At 37.3% G+C, this 17,362-nt stretch overlaps 2 pseudogenes; both read left to right on the top strand.

Annotated features, from left to right (window-relative positions):
- The first annotated feature begins 512 nt into the window (after nt 1–512).
- Nucleotides 513–2,317, top strand: LOC116866371 (annotated as a pseudogene).
- Nucleotides 2,318–2,464: 147 nt separating this feature from the next.
- LOC116866370 overlaps nt 2,465–17,362 on the top strand; it is a 46,465-nt pseudogene continuing 31,567 nt past the window's right edge.

Below are 17,362 nucleotides of genomic sequence, written 5' to 3'. Positions count from 1 at the left end.
CTGAAGAACAGTTCAAAAACAGCTGAAAAATAGCTCAAAATTCTTTGAGTTGTTACCCTGCTAAAGGTCTCCAGGAGAACATGGCATATCTAGAAGGTCTATTTAGGATGGATGTGAGGCTATAGATTGGTTAGCAGGGGAAACTTAAAGCTGATTTTGCAACACACTTTATATCAGACTGAGGAAATGTCAAACTTCAATATTAAAGAGATGGGGAAGGGCTACCTCTGAAATTATAGGGCCTGCAATCCCTAGGTAATGTTCAGCTCTGTCACTGCCAAAAATAATAGGAAAGGAGGAGAAAGCCTTCAATAAAGAAGAAATTTCTTTTCTTCTTAGAAACTACTTGGAAGGCAGTAGTGGGAAACAATGCTGAAGCCCCAAGCTCAGAGCAGCTGACAGCTATGTCATCCTTTGCGTCTTGTTGGGCGTCCCTAATGTAACAGGAGGAGTGAGGAATTGAGGCCTTGGAAGCCTAACATTTAACCCATCTCATGGTTAACTTCTGTCTAATGGCTGGACAGGATAGTTTTGCAGGCTTTGGCGTGACTCAAGATAATTATTACTGGTATTGGAAAAGGGTGAAGCCAAGTTCTAGCCCTGACAGGATTACCCCTTTGACAAATAGTATGAGCAACAGCATAACTGTTACTTTCTTTCTGGCTATAGTTGCAGCTGTCATAGATGGAAATGGACACCACCTTATTTCTGTTCATGAGAACTCTGGACACCCAGCTGAACCTTTGGTTACACCTGAGGAGACCACAGATTTAGCTGAAAAACAAGATGAAAAACCACTAGAAGATCCGTGTCTTCATTTGAATATTGAGAAATTAAATAGTTTATGGTGAAACCTGCAGAAATTTACAACTTTCTCTTTAATTGCCCCGGCAACCTCTGGACACATTTCACTCTAAAATCCCAGATGAGACCTCAAAGAAGCCATGTTCATTAAGTTACCCAACTATTATATTAATTGTATCCTGGTTTTGGGGGATACGCACACACACATGCACACACACACACAAATTTCCAGAGTGTAAATGTGATTGATGTGATAAAGTGTAATGTAAATAAATTTCATTAGCACAACAACAAAAGAAGTGAGACCTGCCAGAGACATGGCATGCCTAATTGCCCACCCCAGCTCTAACATAGGCCTTCCTTTATGAATGATAGGAGGGACTGTGGAGAAAAATGTAGAATCAAGAAGCTGGTCCCACCAACCAATCAACGAATAGCTCCCCGTGAAATAGATTTTAGGTGGGACACAGAGTAGAAACTTAAACAGAAGGGTTGAACTCTAGGGGCACCTAGGTTGCTCAGTCTGTTAAGTGTTTGCCTTTCGCTCAGGTCATGATCTTGGGGTGTTGGAATGGAGTCCCTGGGATTGAGCCCTGTGTCAGGGTTTCTGCTCAGCAAGGAGCCCACTTCTCCATCTCCCTCTGTGCCCTCTTTCTCATTCTCTCTCAAATAAATAAAAATCTTAAAAAAAAAAAAAAAGGTTGAACCCTAAATCTTCTCTATGGCTCCTTCCAACTCAAATATTCTAAGACATGATGGATAAGAAATCTTCATCTTGAATGTTGGTACTTAGCAAAGTACCAAAATATAGATTTATTTATTTATTTATTAAAGATTTTGTTTATTTATTTGACAGACAGAGATCACAAGTAGGCAGAGAGGTGGGCAGAGAGAGAGAGAATGAAGCAGGCTCCCTGCTGAGCAGAGAGCCTGACGCTGGGCTCGATCCCAGGACCCTGAGATCATGACCTGAGCCGAAGGCAGAGGCTTTAACCCACTGAGCCACCCAGGTGCCCCTAGATTTATTTTTTTAAAGATTTTTATTTTATTTATTTGACAGAGACACAGTGAGAGAGGAACACAAGAGGAGTGGGAGAGGGAGAAGCAGGCATCCTGATGAGCAGGGACCCCGATGCGGGGCTAAGTCCCAGGACCCTGGGATCATGACCTTAGGTGAAGGCAGACTCTTAATGATTGAGCCACCCAGGCACCTCAAAATACAGATTTAAGTGAAAGTGAATGAAATGGTCAGTAAGAATTTCATGATGATTCTAAAGGGGACTCTGAACAACTTTCAAATATATTAGATTGAATTTTTCTGTTATCATTGATTTTACCCCCAGCATTGAGACTCTCCTGCAGGAAGGTCAAGAGCATGATCCTCAAGGTGATAGACACATGGACAGTACTCTTTGAGATTGTAAAGGGAACAAAGAAAGTGGGAGTGAAATTTTTCTGTGAGTGCACCAAGATTTGGAAGCAGAAAGAAAGACCAGTTGAAAATGGTGTGTAGGCCATGGCCTGCTCCTTGCCTCCAGCAGGGTCCTCTGCTAAATCCAAATGTAGATCAAAGTGGCTGCAGAGATGAGTTCTCTTGAGGAGGACTCCTCCGTACACTATTGGTGCTCACACCCTTGGTGTCTTGCCCTCACTGTCTTCCATGTCCTGGTCCTGGAACCCCACCAGCCCTGCACGCAGCCTGCTCACCAAGGAAGACAGAGGCAAGCTGGCTGAGCACGTTGAGTACTCTGACATGTTCACCTGTATGAAGACCATGACGGAGCATAGCACCAAGCTGCCCAGTCAGAGTGTAACCTGCTCTAAGCGGCCTATAAGAATGTCTTCAGATGCCCCTAAAGGATTTTTTCAAATATGGAGCAAAAGATGAACACCTCTGATAAGAAGTCACAGCTGAAAAGTCTAAACTGAGATTCATTTGCACCACTCTCTGACAATTGTTGGTAAGAACTTAATAGCCGATGCAACCAATCCAAAAAGTAAAGTCTTTTATCTGAAAATGGAGTTTACTTCTAGTAACCTTGTTGAACATGGTGATGATTAAAAACAAACTATAGATAATTCTGGAGGAGCTTTCCAAAAGGCATTTGATATAAACTATAAAGAGAGGCAACCCATACACCTAATCCACATGGGGTTGGCTCTTAACTTCTCTGTACTCTACTGTGAGATCCTTAATAACCCAAAGCTTGCCTGCACACTGGTTAAAACTACTTTTGTTGTTGTTCTGTTTTATTGAAGTATAATTAACATACAGTGTTATAATGTTTATAACATAAACATTATACAATGATTTTACATTCGTATACATTACTCAGTGCTGGCAACTATAGGTGCACTTTTAATCCCCTTATTTATTTCCCCATTTCCCCACCAACTTCCCCTCTGGCAACCATCAGATTGTTCTCTGTATTTAAGAGTCTGGATTTTTTCTTTGCCTTTTTCTTCTTTCTTTCTTCATTTGTTTTACTTCTTAAATTCTACATATGGGTGAAATCATATGGTATTTGTCTTTCTCTGTCTTACTTATTTCACTTAGCATTCTATCCTCTAGGTCCATCATTTATATTGTTGCAGATGGCAAGATCTCATTCTTTTTTTTTTTTTTGGCTAAGTAATATTTCACTCCACATCTTCTTTATCCATTCGTCTATCAATGGACATTTGTATTGCTTCCATATCTTGGATACTATAAATAATGTTGCAAAGAACATTTAGGATATAGGGTGCCTATATCCTTTTGAATTAGTGGGTAAATACCCAATATTTAGTGGATATACTGGATCATATGGTAATTATATTTTTAACTTTTTAAGCCACCTGCACACTGTTTTCCACAGTGGCTATACCAATTTGTATTCCAACCAACAGTGCAGGAGGGTTCCTTTTTCTCTTTATCTTTGTCAATGCTTGTTTCTTATCCTTTTGATGCTAGTCATTCTGACAGGTGTAAGGTAATGATATTGCATTGTGGTTTTGATTTGCATTTCCCTGATGATTAGTGATGTTGAGTATATTTTCATGTGTCTGTTTGGCCATCACCATGACTATTTTTTGAAAAATGTCTATATGAGTCTGCTGCCTATTTTAATTGGCTTGTTTGTTGTTTTCTTTTTGGTGCTCAGTTATATAAGTTCTTTATATATTTTGGATATGAATCCTTTCTTGGAAATATCATTTACAAAGATCTTCTCCTATTCAGTAGGTTACCTTTTCATTTTATTGATGGTTTTCTTTGCTGTGCAAAGGCTTTTTAGTTTGCTGCAGTCTCAATAGTTTATGTTTGCTTTTGTTTCCCTTGCCAGAGAGGACATATCTAGAAAAAATGTTTCTAGGGCCATATCAAAGAAATTACTCTCTATGTTTTTTCCTAGAAGTTTTATGGTTTCGGGTCTCACATTTAGGTCTTTAATACATTTTAAGTTTATTTTTGTGTATGGTATAAGAAACTGGTCCTGTTTTATTCTTTTGCATGTAGCTGTCCAGTTTTCCCAGCACCATTTATTGAAGATTCTGTCTTTTCTCCATTGTATATATCCATTGATCTATTGTCTATTTTTGTGCCATGCCTAAAACCACTTTTGATGAAGCCATCACAGAACTTAATGCACTGAAAGAAGACTCATACAAAGACAGCACCCTTATCATAAGGTAGCTTAGTGACAACCTAATATTATAGACATTGGACAATGCAGAAGAAGAAGGTAAAGTGCAAAGGAGGCAGAAAACTAAATGCATACAGGATGTCATCCTTTTTACCTTCAAGAAAACTTTTTACAATCTACATTCCTTGGATTTTCTTTCTTTCTTTTCTTTTCTTTTCTTTTTTTAAAATATTTTTAATTTGTTTATTTTGAGAGAGAGAGAGAGTGTGAGAGAGCATGAGAGGGGAGGTCAGAGGGAGAAGCAGACTCCCCATGGAGCTGGGAGCCCGATGTGGGACTCGACCCTAGGGCTCTGGGACCATGACCTGACTGAAGGCAGTTGCTTAACCAACTGAGCCACCCAGGCGCCCCTCTTTCTTTCTTTTCTTTTCTTTTTATTTTTTTTTTCAAGATTTTATTTATTCATTTTTGCAAAACAGAGAGACAGAGAGCCTGTGAGCCCACAGGCTGGGGGAAGGGGCAGAGGAAGAAGCAGACTCCCCACTGAGCAGGAAGCCCCCCATGTGGGACCTGGGGAAATGAACTGACCTAGACATGACCCTGAGATCATGACCAAGAGCTGGACACTTAACCGACTGAGCCACCCAGGTGCCCACCTCTACTTGGATCTCCTATAGTAAAGAAACCCGTTCATGTTTATGGAATCATCCATTTGATATTTCACAACGGATTACATTTCTTAGGGTAGGTGTTTTACTATAGATGTCTCATAAGCCATCTATTCTTTAGATAGAAATAATATATGTTGAGTTCTGTAGAGAATGAGTGGATATTTAAAACCAGAAATAAAGCGGTGAGGGCAATGTAGAACAAAATCCCATTAGAATAGGATTACAGGTAAAGTACTGAGTCAGACAGTTCCCCATGCTGATCAACAGGTGGCATTAGAGTAGCTTGGATGTCAACTGGAACAGAGGGTGGAAATATTCAGGATCAAGGCAAACCTTGGGTGAATGTGTGGGGAGGCAGTGTGACTGGTTGTCTATATTTAGTTATGTCTTATCTCTCCAAATTGTTTATTTCTTAAATCTAGGAACATTTTCACATACAACTAAAAGTTGTACTGAACTTTTCTGTGCTTTATTTTTCTCCCTTTAAAATGGTTTTAACAATGATAGCTACCTCATAGGATTATTGTGAAAAATGAAGAGTTAATGCATGTAAATGAACAATGCAATTGCGGGGTAAATGCTCAATAAATGTTAGTCAGTATGACTGCAAAATGACCTTGAGGTACATAGTAGGTACATGTAATATCAGCACGTATTTGTGGATGCATAAATGGAAGGATGCTCTTAAACCTGATATTTATAAAACTCAGAGACTACCTGGCATTAAAATATTCATAGAACATATTGGTAAGGGAATAATCATTCACACTGGTAATATGATACTTTACTTTAAAAAGTATATAGTCTTGGGGTACCTGGCTGGCTCAATTGGTAGAGCATGCAACTGATCTTATTGTTTGAGCCCCATGTTGGGTGTAAAGATAACTTAAAAATAACTTTTTTTTAAAAAGTATATAATCTCAAGAGTCCATTGAAAAGGTATCTTCCTGAGTATCATTTAGAGTTTATGCATAGTTCATTGGTTCTTTCCAGAGAGGTGTTATATCATACTGCAAAACTAGGCAAACCTCTTATAGTTTGTTCCTCAGGTAAGAAGGACAGTCCCTACAATGTTCAGCTCTGTCCATACACAGACATGTCTGTTCAGCTTTATGAATTCAGTTCTATCACTACCTAGAAGGCTACTCAAAAAAGAGGCTGGAATTAGTCTTCCTGTTCTAAGCTTGATAGTCAGTGGACCAGATGAGGACTCTAGGATACTTGCTTAGTCTTCAAGCTACATTTTCCCTTCCTAATTTTTGACTCCAGGAGTTCAGGTGTTAGAGTGGGGCTTCTACCCAGATGCCTGGTTTTTATGTCAAATTTTTCTGAGACTATCACTCAATCCTGGACCCCCAGCTAGGGCCTTGACAACCTACTTATCCATTTTTTACTTTCTTATCCTGATACCCCAACTATGCCACTGTCCCTTGGATGTTAGATGAGAATCTGCTTCAAGCATCATGGATTCCTGTGGAACAACCATCACTGTCCCTTTGACAAAAACTTCTGTAGTCTAAGAGACAGTAACAATTATCTCATTCCCTCCTGGATGTGGATCCAAATTAACCCTGAATTCCCCGCACTACTTCAGACCCTATTATTGTGATTTCTGACAGGCTAGCAAAGGCTGGTCAAGCTACTGGGTTAATCTTCCATTCCCTAGTCCGTGCTCATTTCTATCTTCCAAATTGGTTCAGAAAGCCTCATTCATGGCTGATAGGAAAGGAAGATTGGAATGGAATAAGAAAAAGGCAGATATTGCAAGGAAGAGGAGTGATAAGAATACTTTTAGCTCCAGAGATATAAATTCTATATGTGGAAATGGAAAATAAAGTGATTCTGAAATTTTACCATGATTTCATAGAGGCAATATGGAAATAAAATGGGATTTAGCTGTTTGAGTCCCACCTCTTCCACTTACAGGTTATTTGACTTTTGTGCAAGCCTAAGCTCTCTGAGTCTCAATGTCCTCATGTGTAAAATGGGATTATAAAAATATTTATTTTGCAGGGTTGTGAGGATTAAATAAGATAAGGCATGGAAAAATGCTCCATTTTGGAATGATGCTTGTCCTTTTTTTTTTTCTTTTCCTTCCTTCCTTCCTTCCTTTCAACTTAGTTGCCATTCTTCAAAAATTAAGAAATTTCACTCAAGATTCCAAGTTCCTAGTGAAAAGTCAGATATTGTGACAACCATAGATTCATTTTCCCACAAGGAAAATTGGCAGTCCCCTTTAAATAAGGCTTAAATTCCTTTAAATTCACCCCATCTCCATCACTGTCAGTCTTTCCCATGTTGAGTTGAGTGCCGGTTGCCATTTAACGTCATGTTTTTGTAACTGGCCATGAGCTGCTTGAACCAGGAGTGGCCAATGGACCAGAGTAAAGGAGAAAAAAGCAGACATGTGAAATACCAATGAGTCATGGTAATTAACAATAAGACAAAAGGGTCATGTTTATGAATTTTTGCTGTTGAGGTCCCAAGAAATGCCATGAATCCAGAAACCCATTTCTTGCACTATTACAACAATTACTTATGGGTATTCTAGGATTGATATGACAACACTTTAATTGCAATGTACTATATAAACCCCTTTCATTAAAGTTAACTTGAATTAGTCTTTGTTCTTATCCACTCACAGATTACTGACTGGAATAGTGGAAATGTAAATAAAACATTGCATTTATTGTGAGTTAGTACTTTTTAAATCAAAGTTATTGCTATCATTGTCACTGCCAAGAATAGTTGGAATGGACTAAAATATGTCAATAGAAAGGTAAATCTTGTTCAAAGGAAATAGGTCTAATGAATATTCAAGTAGTTCTACATATCAGTGTATATCCACTTATTTACTAACTCAACAAATGTTTACCAAACACCTACTATGTGACAAGAAAATACTATATAACAAAGTAAAATTTTATCTTTATATTCCTAGCATCTAGAAAAGTACCAGGCATGGAGTTTGGATTCGATAAATGTTTCCTGACTTTAAAAATAATGTTCACTTATAAGGAGATCAAGAAACCCAAGCATAGAGATAATGAAAATAATTTTATTCTGTACAAAAAGGGAGAAATGCAAGTGATATATTACTGTAGGATTATGCTGCATGTTACCTAACTAGACAGATTTTGAGATGCTGCTTTCTAATTCCAGTTACAAAACTGGCACCAAAGCAGTTTAGAGGAGGGACTGCAACTATTCCAATGTGTATTGAATGTTTCATTCTACTAAAGGCAAAGAATTAGAAAAATTCTTTACTTGTCTACCTGATAATTTTATAACTCAGAAGGCTAAAGAAGCAATTAGGGAAGCTTACACTCTAGACTTGACTTTTACTAATAAGGAAAAACTAGTTAGTGAAGTATATAGAAGCTACAAGAAGATCAAGAGAAGAGCAATGTCACATTAGAGTTGGACACTGGGAGTAGAGTCCGAATTTGTTAGTATTTTTAGTTGTTAGTGGCAAGAATCCAATTCAAATTGACATGGGCTCAACATGGGGCTCCAACCCAGGATCCTGGGATCATGACCTCAGCTGAAGGCAGACTCTTAACGACTGAGCCACCCTGGCGCCCCAGCTTATTTATTTTATTTTTGATGTTGTTGTTTTGTTTTTAAAAGATTTATTTATTTTTCTGGTTACCAAACTTAAATTTAACGTAAAAATAACAGAGGGATGATAGATATGATTACATAAAAATGTAGAGGTTTTACACATCAAAACACAAAATAGAAATAAAATACAAAGAATAAACTGACAATAATATTTACCATATATAAGACAAAAACGTGATGTAATTAGTATATAAAATTGCATACACATCTATGAGAAAAAAGTGGTAAAGTGGGTAAAGTGTACCAACAAACTAGTTCTCCGTGTTTTTGAAAAATGGCTAATAAGCATAAGAAAAATGTATTCAACCCTAAGAATAATCAGGAGAATGTAAATGTTAAAAGCTATAATTTTTACGAGTTAAAGTAGCAAATTGTTTTGGATAAAATATTTTATACTGGCCTAGGTATGGTGAGACAAATTCTTGTGTGCTTTGTTGGAGTGAATATAAATAAGGACATCTTTTCAGGAAAACAGTTTGGTTGTTTGTCTCAGAAGGGTAGGCTTATTTTAGATTCCAGACATATAACAGTGAATAATACAGACAAAAATCCTTTTTTATTGGACCTTGCACTCTAGTTGGGATGAGAAAACAATAAACAACTGCATTAATAAAATATATAATATTTTAGGTAGTGATATGTGCTATAGAAAAACATCAGGGAAGATGAATAGAAAATGCTGCAATTTTATGTAGGGTTATCAGAGAAGGCCTTATTGAGAAGGGGACATTTGAGCCAAAGCAGACAAGAGAATGAGCTCTGTAAATATTTGGGAAAAAACGGGAGAAGGAAAGCAGTGCATATGTGGGTTTTTATCTTGCAAAAGTGAGCCAGGGGAGAGTAAGAGATGAGGTCAAATATTGCAAAAGGCCTTAAAGGCTATTGACTTTGATTTTAATGAGTTGAGAAGCTGCTGGAGAGCTTGAGCAGAGTAATGACATGAGGTAGCTGACATTTAAAAATGTAAACCAAAGGGAGGGCACAAGAGATAAGGAAAGAGATCAGTCCAGTAATCCAGATTAGAGACGTTCATAGTTTAGACCAAAATGGTAACAGTGGACTTGGTTAAAAGTGGTCAGATTCTGGATGTATTTTCAAGGTAGTGAATTGTGGGGGCCAGGAGAAATAAAGGAAAGTATCAAGGATAACTCTGAGGTTTTTGGCAAGAGGGATCAGAAGGCTGGCATTGCCATTAACTGAGATGGAGAAAACTGTCAGAGGAATAGGTCTGGAGAAGAACAGGAGTTCTGCTGCATGATTATTAAATTTGAGATACTTGTTGAGGGTTCAAAGTGGAGATATTGATGCAGTTGAATATATGAGTCTAGGATGCAGGTAAGAGTTCTTGGCTGCAGAGTTTATCAGTATACAGATTATATAACGGCACAAGACTGGACGAGATCACTGAAGGAGAGAGTATAGAAGAAAGAACTCCAAAAATGAAGTACTTCAATGTTTAGATGTCAAGGTGATGATAAGGAATCCCTAAAGAAGACTGTAGACTGAGAAGCAGCAGTCACTGAGATAAGAGGCAATCTAAGAGGATGAGATATCCTAGAAGCAAAAAGAATAATATGCTTCAAAGAGGGAGAGATCACTCTTCAAATGAAGAGAGGTCAAGTGAAAATAAGGACCAACTTTTGGATTTAAATACTTGGAGGCCTTGCCATGAGCAGTTTAAATGCTCTGAAGGTAAAAAAAAAAAAAAAAAAAATCTCTGTAGAGTCTGTTCGAGAGAGAATGAGAAGGGAATTTGCAGATTGCAAATATTAAAAACTACAACATAGTTTGTATCTGTGTTTTGCAATAAAACAGAGCAGAGAAATGGGGCAGTAGCTAGAACAGGGATGTCAAGAGAAGACTTTTTTTAAGTGGAAGAAATTTATATGTTATAGAATGATCCAGTAGAGAGAGGAAACTGACAATATAGGAAAGGCAGAATTGATAGAGCAGTGTTCTTGAGGAGACATGCAAAACAACAGATGTCCACTACAAAAACATATGGGAGATTTTAGAAAAACAGATTTCTCAAAGCCCAGAGGAAGGCAACTATGGTTTTATGGCCAACATCATTTAAAAAGGACAATAGATTAAGAAAAAGGAGAGAGACTAAGGGGTAGAATTCTGATGCAGTGGAGGATTCTGGCTCGAATCTAAATTTTAATCACCATTGACATTCAGACATGTCTGCATGTGTAGTGTCTGGGTATGAATCCCCTGTTGTGCATGACAGGAAAAGGAGTCTCCCGGGAAAGAATTCATTCTAAAGGAAGAGAAAGTAGTACTCTTAGGTTTGGACCAATAACTGGTCACACAGGAGGGACAATTAGTAGAGCATGATGTCTATCTGGCCCAGAGGCTATAAACCCATGTTAGAATCCTAAGGAGAGAGGACTACAAGAGATGAAATCTCTGTTTCAACCAACTATGTAAGATACCACGATAATAAGACAATGCCATCTTGTTACTCATCTGTTAATGTTATGCACAAAGGAGAAAAGCCTTGATCCTACTCTGGTGCAGCAAGCTTCACTGCATTAAAGATTCTAAAAAATTGCCTTCTCCAACTTTGACATTCATTGAGTCTAGTAGTGGTGGCCAGTAGAGGCCAACCCCCATCATCCTGCAGCAGTGAAAACCAGTTCCAAGAGTGGGAGATATTTTAATAGTTCGTAGCTTCAGGAGAAAATACCTTTAGTATGGATTTTACCTGCAGTAGTGGCAATGCCCGGACACCACCAAGTATCTTCATGGGAAGCAAAGGTTTTGTCAGCAGATATCTCCAAAGGTAGCCTGAGTCGGAGAGAATCATGGCAGACAGAGGAGATTGCTGACATGACTTGTTGATGGGCACATGTGTCATATCACCTATGAACTTCATAGAGACAACTGGATGAGACTTTAAGAGTAGCTACAAGTCCCACAGTAGGGTTGGGGCGAAAACCAGAAAAAGAATACTATTTATTACTGTTATATGATTCCATTTTATCCTTAGGTTGGTGTGGTTAGGGAAACATGGGTTACAAGAAATTACAATCAATCACACAAAAATTCGATGAGGAAGAAAATACCAAAGAAACAACCTGTGGCTGAAGAGAATGGGCTCTGTTGAGATAGATGCTGATGATAGAGGTATGCACAACCAAGGACACAGGCGGAGGGAAAACTCAGAAGGATAAAGCACAGAACAAGCTGAAGCTGAGGATAAAAAAACAGTTCAGTTAAAACGAAACAAAACAAAGCTATGTTTGGACGAAGAAAATGATGTAATGGTGACAGATGGCAGAGAAAATATAACCACTTAACTATTGGTTTACTTCTTTTTTGTTGTTTAAGTAAAGAAAATGGTCTTCAAAGGGGAAGGTAGAAAACATAACTAAGCAGGAAAATGAGAAATCCTCCTCATTTTTACTTTTCTCCATTTTTTAAAGTTTTAGAGTATTACCTTTCTTTACTTAAACAAAGGTTTTTAAAAAATATTTTATTGAAAAAAAATTTTATTGAAAAACAAGGAATTAAAATTTGAAATATATAAAAGATTTAGTAAGAGTCCAATCAATGCTTTAGATGATGCCAAGTCCATAGTTCCAGATGAATTATAGCCTAAGGTATTGGGAGAGTACAGAGGTAATAATGGGACAACAGCTGATAGTCTTTAAATCATGATGAAGAACAAGAAAGTTGCCAATAGATTATATCTAGTATTGATATTTTATAAAGTAACTTCATATGTCTAATATTAGCTACTGATATCTGCTACATGCTAGGCATTGTGTTAGACCTAAGGTCAGTAAAGTAGGGCTCATAGACCAGTTTCAGCTCACTGCCTATTTTTATGCTAAGAATGGTAAATTAAATGGTTTGAAAAAAATTAAAGAAGAATATTTCATGTCATGTGAAATTTATGTGAAAACCAAACTTCAGGGTCCACCAAGTCTTAGAACACAGCCAATGCCCATTTGTTTACATGCTATCTATGGTTGCCCTTGTGCATCAGTGGGAGAGTTGGGTAGTTTGTCAGAGACTTATGGCCTGCAAAACCTAAAATATATATTTAGCCTTTATGAACAAAAAAATTCACTGATTCATGGGCTAGATATTTATCTGATGCTATCTCTAATCCATGACAACTATGAAAGTTTGTATCTCATTGGGTCTTCTCCAGGTCTTACCCAGGGATGTGGGTTATACAGCCACTATTATCCCTGTGATAAAATGCAAGCTCAGTACATTTAAATAACTTATGCAAGCTCACACAGCTCACATGGGGCTTGTGTTGATCTTCTGTTCTCAATGCCCATGGTCTTTATAGCATACCAGACAGCCAGAAGATGAGTGATGGCAAAATGTTGCTTTTTTCCCCCCAGTGGAGAAAAGGATACTAAAAATTTTATTCTAGTGAGTTTCATTTTATAAAGTTTTTATTTATTTATTATTTATTTATTTGACACACAGAGAGAAAGCATGAGCAGGAGAGAAGGGTAGAGTGAGAAGCAGACTCCCTGCTGAGCAGGGAGCTTGATGAACTACTTCATCCCAGGACCCTGGGATCATAATCTGAACTGAAGGCAGACATTTAACTGATTGAGCCACCTAAGCGCCCTCCAGTGAGTTTCATTTTAAATCTCAGGGAAAAAAATTAAATTGCTAAATGAGTGACTATAAAAATGTAAGAAAAAAAAATTCACTAAGAATATTTTCCTGCTGGAACGCCTTGGTTGCTCAGTGGGTTAAAGAATATTTTCCTGCTTTGATCATGTTTCTATTTTATAAAACATTTCATACAATATAAATGCCTTAAAATAAGATTTATGATTGAAAAAATTATAAAGAAGGACTTTGACTCTTACATTTAGATAGTGCTTTACAGTTTTCCAAACAGCTTTACATTTTTCATGTGCTTTGGAAAAATAAAATTAAAGTTGTATGATAAAAATAAAATAAAATTGTATGATAGTATGGTGTAATATTCTTCACCATTTTATGGCTGACTTTTGTAGTACTATCATAAATTTATAACAAAAATAATTTGAGGCCTTCATTATTTCCAAAGTGTTTCTTCTAATCTTTGATAGCCGAATCATTTTCTTTTGAAGTACTTGTCATCAGACCTGTTGATTTTCTTTTAGCACACACACGTCAGGTAGAACTTGCTTTTCCATGGCTTTTATGTGATCCTACAGTTTTCCAACATTATGTTCACTGACTTTATGAAGTATACCTTGTTTTTGAAAAATTCATAATCCACTTTAGGCTCAATTTCCATTACATTTGTGGGTGTTTACGTCCAACATTCAGGCAGTGGCTGCTGGAGAAGCACTTTGACAGGATGGGTGGGGATGAAACCTAGGGTTAAGTTAGAGGATGTTGGGTATATTGGGTGGGAGCAAATTTTACCAGTGGTCAGGTCATTAGCTGAATATGTGCATATTATGATAACTACTGGTTTATTAGGTAGCCTCCTAAATGGGATGGTGGGATAATGGAAACTCAGAGAACAATGACACAAATACTGAGCGTAATTATCTCCAGGCAATACAAGTCCATGTAATTTTTATTTCCTTTTCTGTGCATATTGGTATTTTCTAAACTTCTTAGAATGAATGCATGTTATTTTTGCAACCAGAAAAAAGACCTCTATTACTTAATAATTTTTTAAATTAAGGTATAGTTTATGTGACACGACCCTATCTGGTGGAGGCCGGCGAGGCTGGCAGTGAAAGAATTCACCCTAAGCACAAGAAAAGAGAAGTTTACAGAATACATTGCTAGGGAAAAGGTGAAGGAGATATGGGAACGTACACAATTTTTCTTTTTTCATACCTGTTCCTGGGTGTAAGTAACCCATTGGTCAGCTAGAGCTTTTGGATATTTTGAAGTGAGTCACCTAATGGGACTGTTTGTATTCAGCCCAGTGGCACCTGTGGACCCCTTTAGCTTACTCAGGTTTCCATTGCTCAAGTTGATCACTTAAAAGCAGCCTCCACAATTTACATTCAATAAAATACACAGAGATCCTAAGTGGTTAGTTCAGAGTTGCAACAGTTGTATACACCTGTGTACCCATCAATCCAAACAAGATATGAACTATTTCCGTCACCCAGAAGGTTCCTTTGGGCCCCCTTTAAATCAGAAATTACCCTAATATATCGTTCCTTCTGTGATAGACACTGCCTCCATGGCTTTCTCACCTCTACAGTTATTTCAATGTATTGCTCTGGCGCAGCACTCTGTTTCCTTTCGGATTTTAGCAAATTGACGTTTGTGTTGGCCTCAAGCACAAAACTTAGGTATGCAGAGGGATCAGTGCTGCAGTCTGTACTTCTTTCCATATATTCCTCTTTGTGTATTTCCAACTCAGAGTTTGTAGAAAATGAGAACAATAATTTCCCCTCCCCCATAGCCTTTCCTTTCTCTTTTTTCCTTCCTGCTTTGAAATAGCTGCTTACTGCACTGCCAACAGACGATTCTATTAAGATGAAAGCTTTGTCCTTGCCACGGCAGACAAAGGGCTGTAAATAGAGCCTGCTTGCCAGTGTCTAGGAGAAAAAGAGGCATGTGTCGCCCCTCTCTCCCATATCATGTCCCCACTGACATCCACATCTGCCCCTCAAATGTCTCTTATTGTTCTGGTTCATGGTAACAGTTGAAACTGCAAAAATAATGTTGACTAAAAGATAATAACGTTTAAAACACAAAAAGCTCTTTCATAAAGGTTATCTCATTTTGTTAGGCATCCCTGCAATACCACTTAAATTCTGTGGGAGAAATACTAGCTTTCATTAGTTCATTCCCTTGTTCATTCACATAGCACATATTTATATACATAGTTACTGTGTTCTAGAAAACATATTAGGAACTAAGTAACAGTGGCAAAAAAAAATAGTCCCTCACAAAACTTATTGTACAGTGGGGGAAACAGATGAATAAATAGGTATTTCTGACTCAGTGTAACAGTTTGTGTTGTAACACACTGAACTAGGTTAATTATAATACTGAAAAATTGGAAACAACCAAACTATCTTAACAATAGGAAGATGTCAAATTACAACAAAGCTGCTTGATGGAATGGTTTGTAACAATTAAACGTCATTTTGGGGGAAGATACATTTGGGGATATATTAATAAACACACATTACCTTTATAATTAGGTAAAAAAAATTGTAAGGTGAAAAACACAATTGTTAAAAGTATGCTGAAGTACCACCTAGCCAACGCATAAAGATGGTAATATTTATCTTCATATACACCTTAAACAGAAATTTATTTTCTAATGAAGTTTTAATTTTAAAATGTGCCCTTATAATTCTTCTTTTAATAGGTTATCTATAATTAGTTTTTTTGGGTGTGTGTGTGTGTGTGTGTGTGTGTGTGTGTGTGTGTTTTTCAAAAGATTTTATTTATTCATTTGAGACAGAGAGATATAGACATAGATATAGATGAGACAGAGAGTGAGAGTGAGAGCATGAGCAGTGGGAGAGGCAGAGAAAGAGGGAGAATCAGACTCCCTGCTGAGCTGGGAGCCCTACCTAGGGCTTGATCTCAGGACCCGGAGATCATGAACTGAGCCAAAGAGAGATGCCTAAGCATCTGAGCCAGGTAGGCACCCCTAGTTTTTTATTTTTAAATCTAACATTAAAAACAGAGTTTTCAAATAGATACCTATATTTGTATAACTGTTTACAGTGCTTTCATACATTATTTCACTTCATCTCAAAAATAATCCTGTGAGGTCAGTGTTTTAACCCCCTTTACAGAGGGAAATCAAGGCTCAGTGATATTCAAGAAAATAACATCAGAGTTAGTGGGTAGCAGATCTAAAACTCCAATTTAGTTTTCTTTTCTTTTTTTTTTCCTCCAAATCCAGAGTTTCTTGCATTTCACATTGGTATCTCACTAGTTTTATTACATCCCAATAGGCTGCAGATTTTTCAAACAGGGGTGTCTGAACTAGCATAGTATATGTTCTTAAATTTATTTTCACTGTTGCTTCTTAGAGTTAATTACCGAAATAAAATAAACTTAGTAAGTGCCTAATACATAGAAGCACCGTATCAGTGAGTCCAACTCACATATGCTTTATTTATGTATTTGAAAGTATTTTTAGTGTGTATTTGTATTTTCCTGATTACAAAAGTAACACTTCTTCATGTAGAACTTTTTATAATTAGGATTATTGTTATAACTGGTTAAAAAAAAAAAGAAAGAAAGAAAACAAAACCTTTTTCCTCCTCAGCGTGGTGGGCCTGCTATATAGTTTTTTCAAATTCAATGTTTTATCAAAATAATACATGGATTCAGATTTAAAAAGTCAAATAGTATGATTAAGGTTGTAGTGAAAAAGAGCAGTTCCTCTTCTATTCCTCTTAATCCCAGTTGCCATTCTCCAACAGGTAACTAACTTCTTTTGCAAATTTTTAGCTACTTGGCGGGTATATACTTTGATAGTCAAAAATAACATATGTATACCACTATTTTCTTCCTTCTTGTTTTAATTGCAGTTATTAGCTTTTATGCGTTGGTGTTTGGGGGGCCGTCCCTAGCTCTCTCCTTTGGCACTCACTCCTCCAGGAAGGAGTGATGTACCAGACTAGCAAGCAGGACTGCCTCTGCCCACTCCTCTTTTCTCTTACGTGCACC

This window comes from Lontra canadensis, unplaced genomic scaffold (genome assembly GCF_010015895.1).
Source record: "Lontra canadensis isolate GAN:19392208 unplaced genomic scaffold, GSC_riverotter_1.0 scaffold9, whole genome shotgun sequence".
Classification (NCBI taxonomy): Eukaryota; Metazoa; Chordata; class Mammalia; order Carnivora; family Mustelidae; genus Lontra; species Lontra canadensis.
This window is presented reverse-complemented; position numbering and strand designations above follow the sequence as displayed.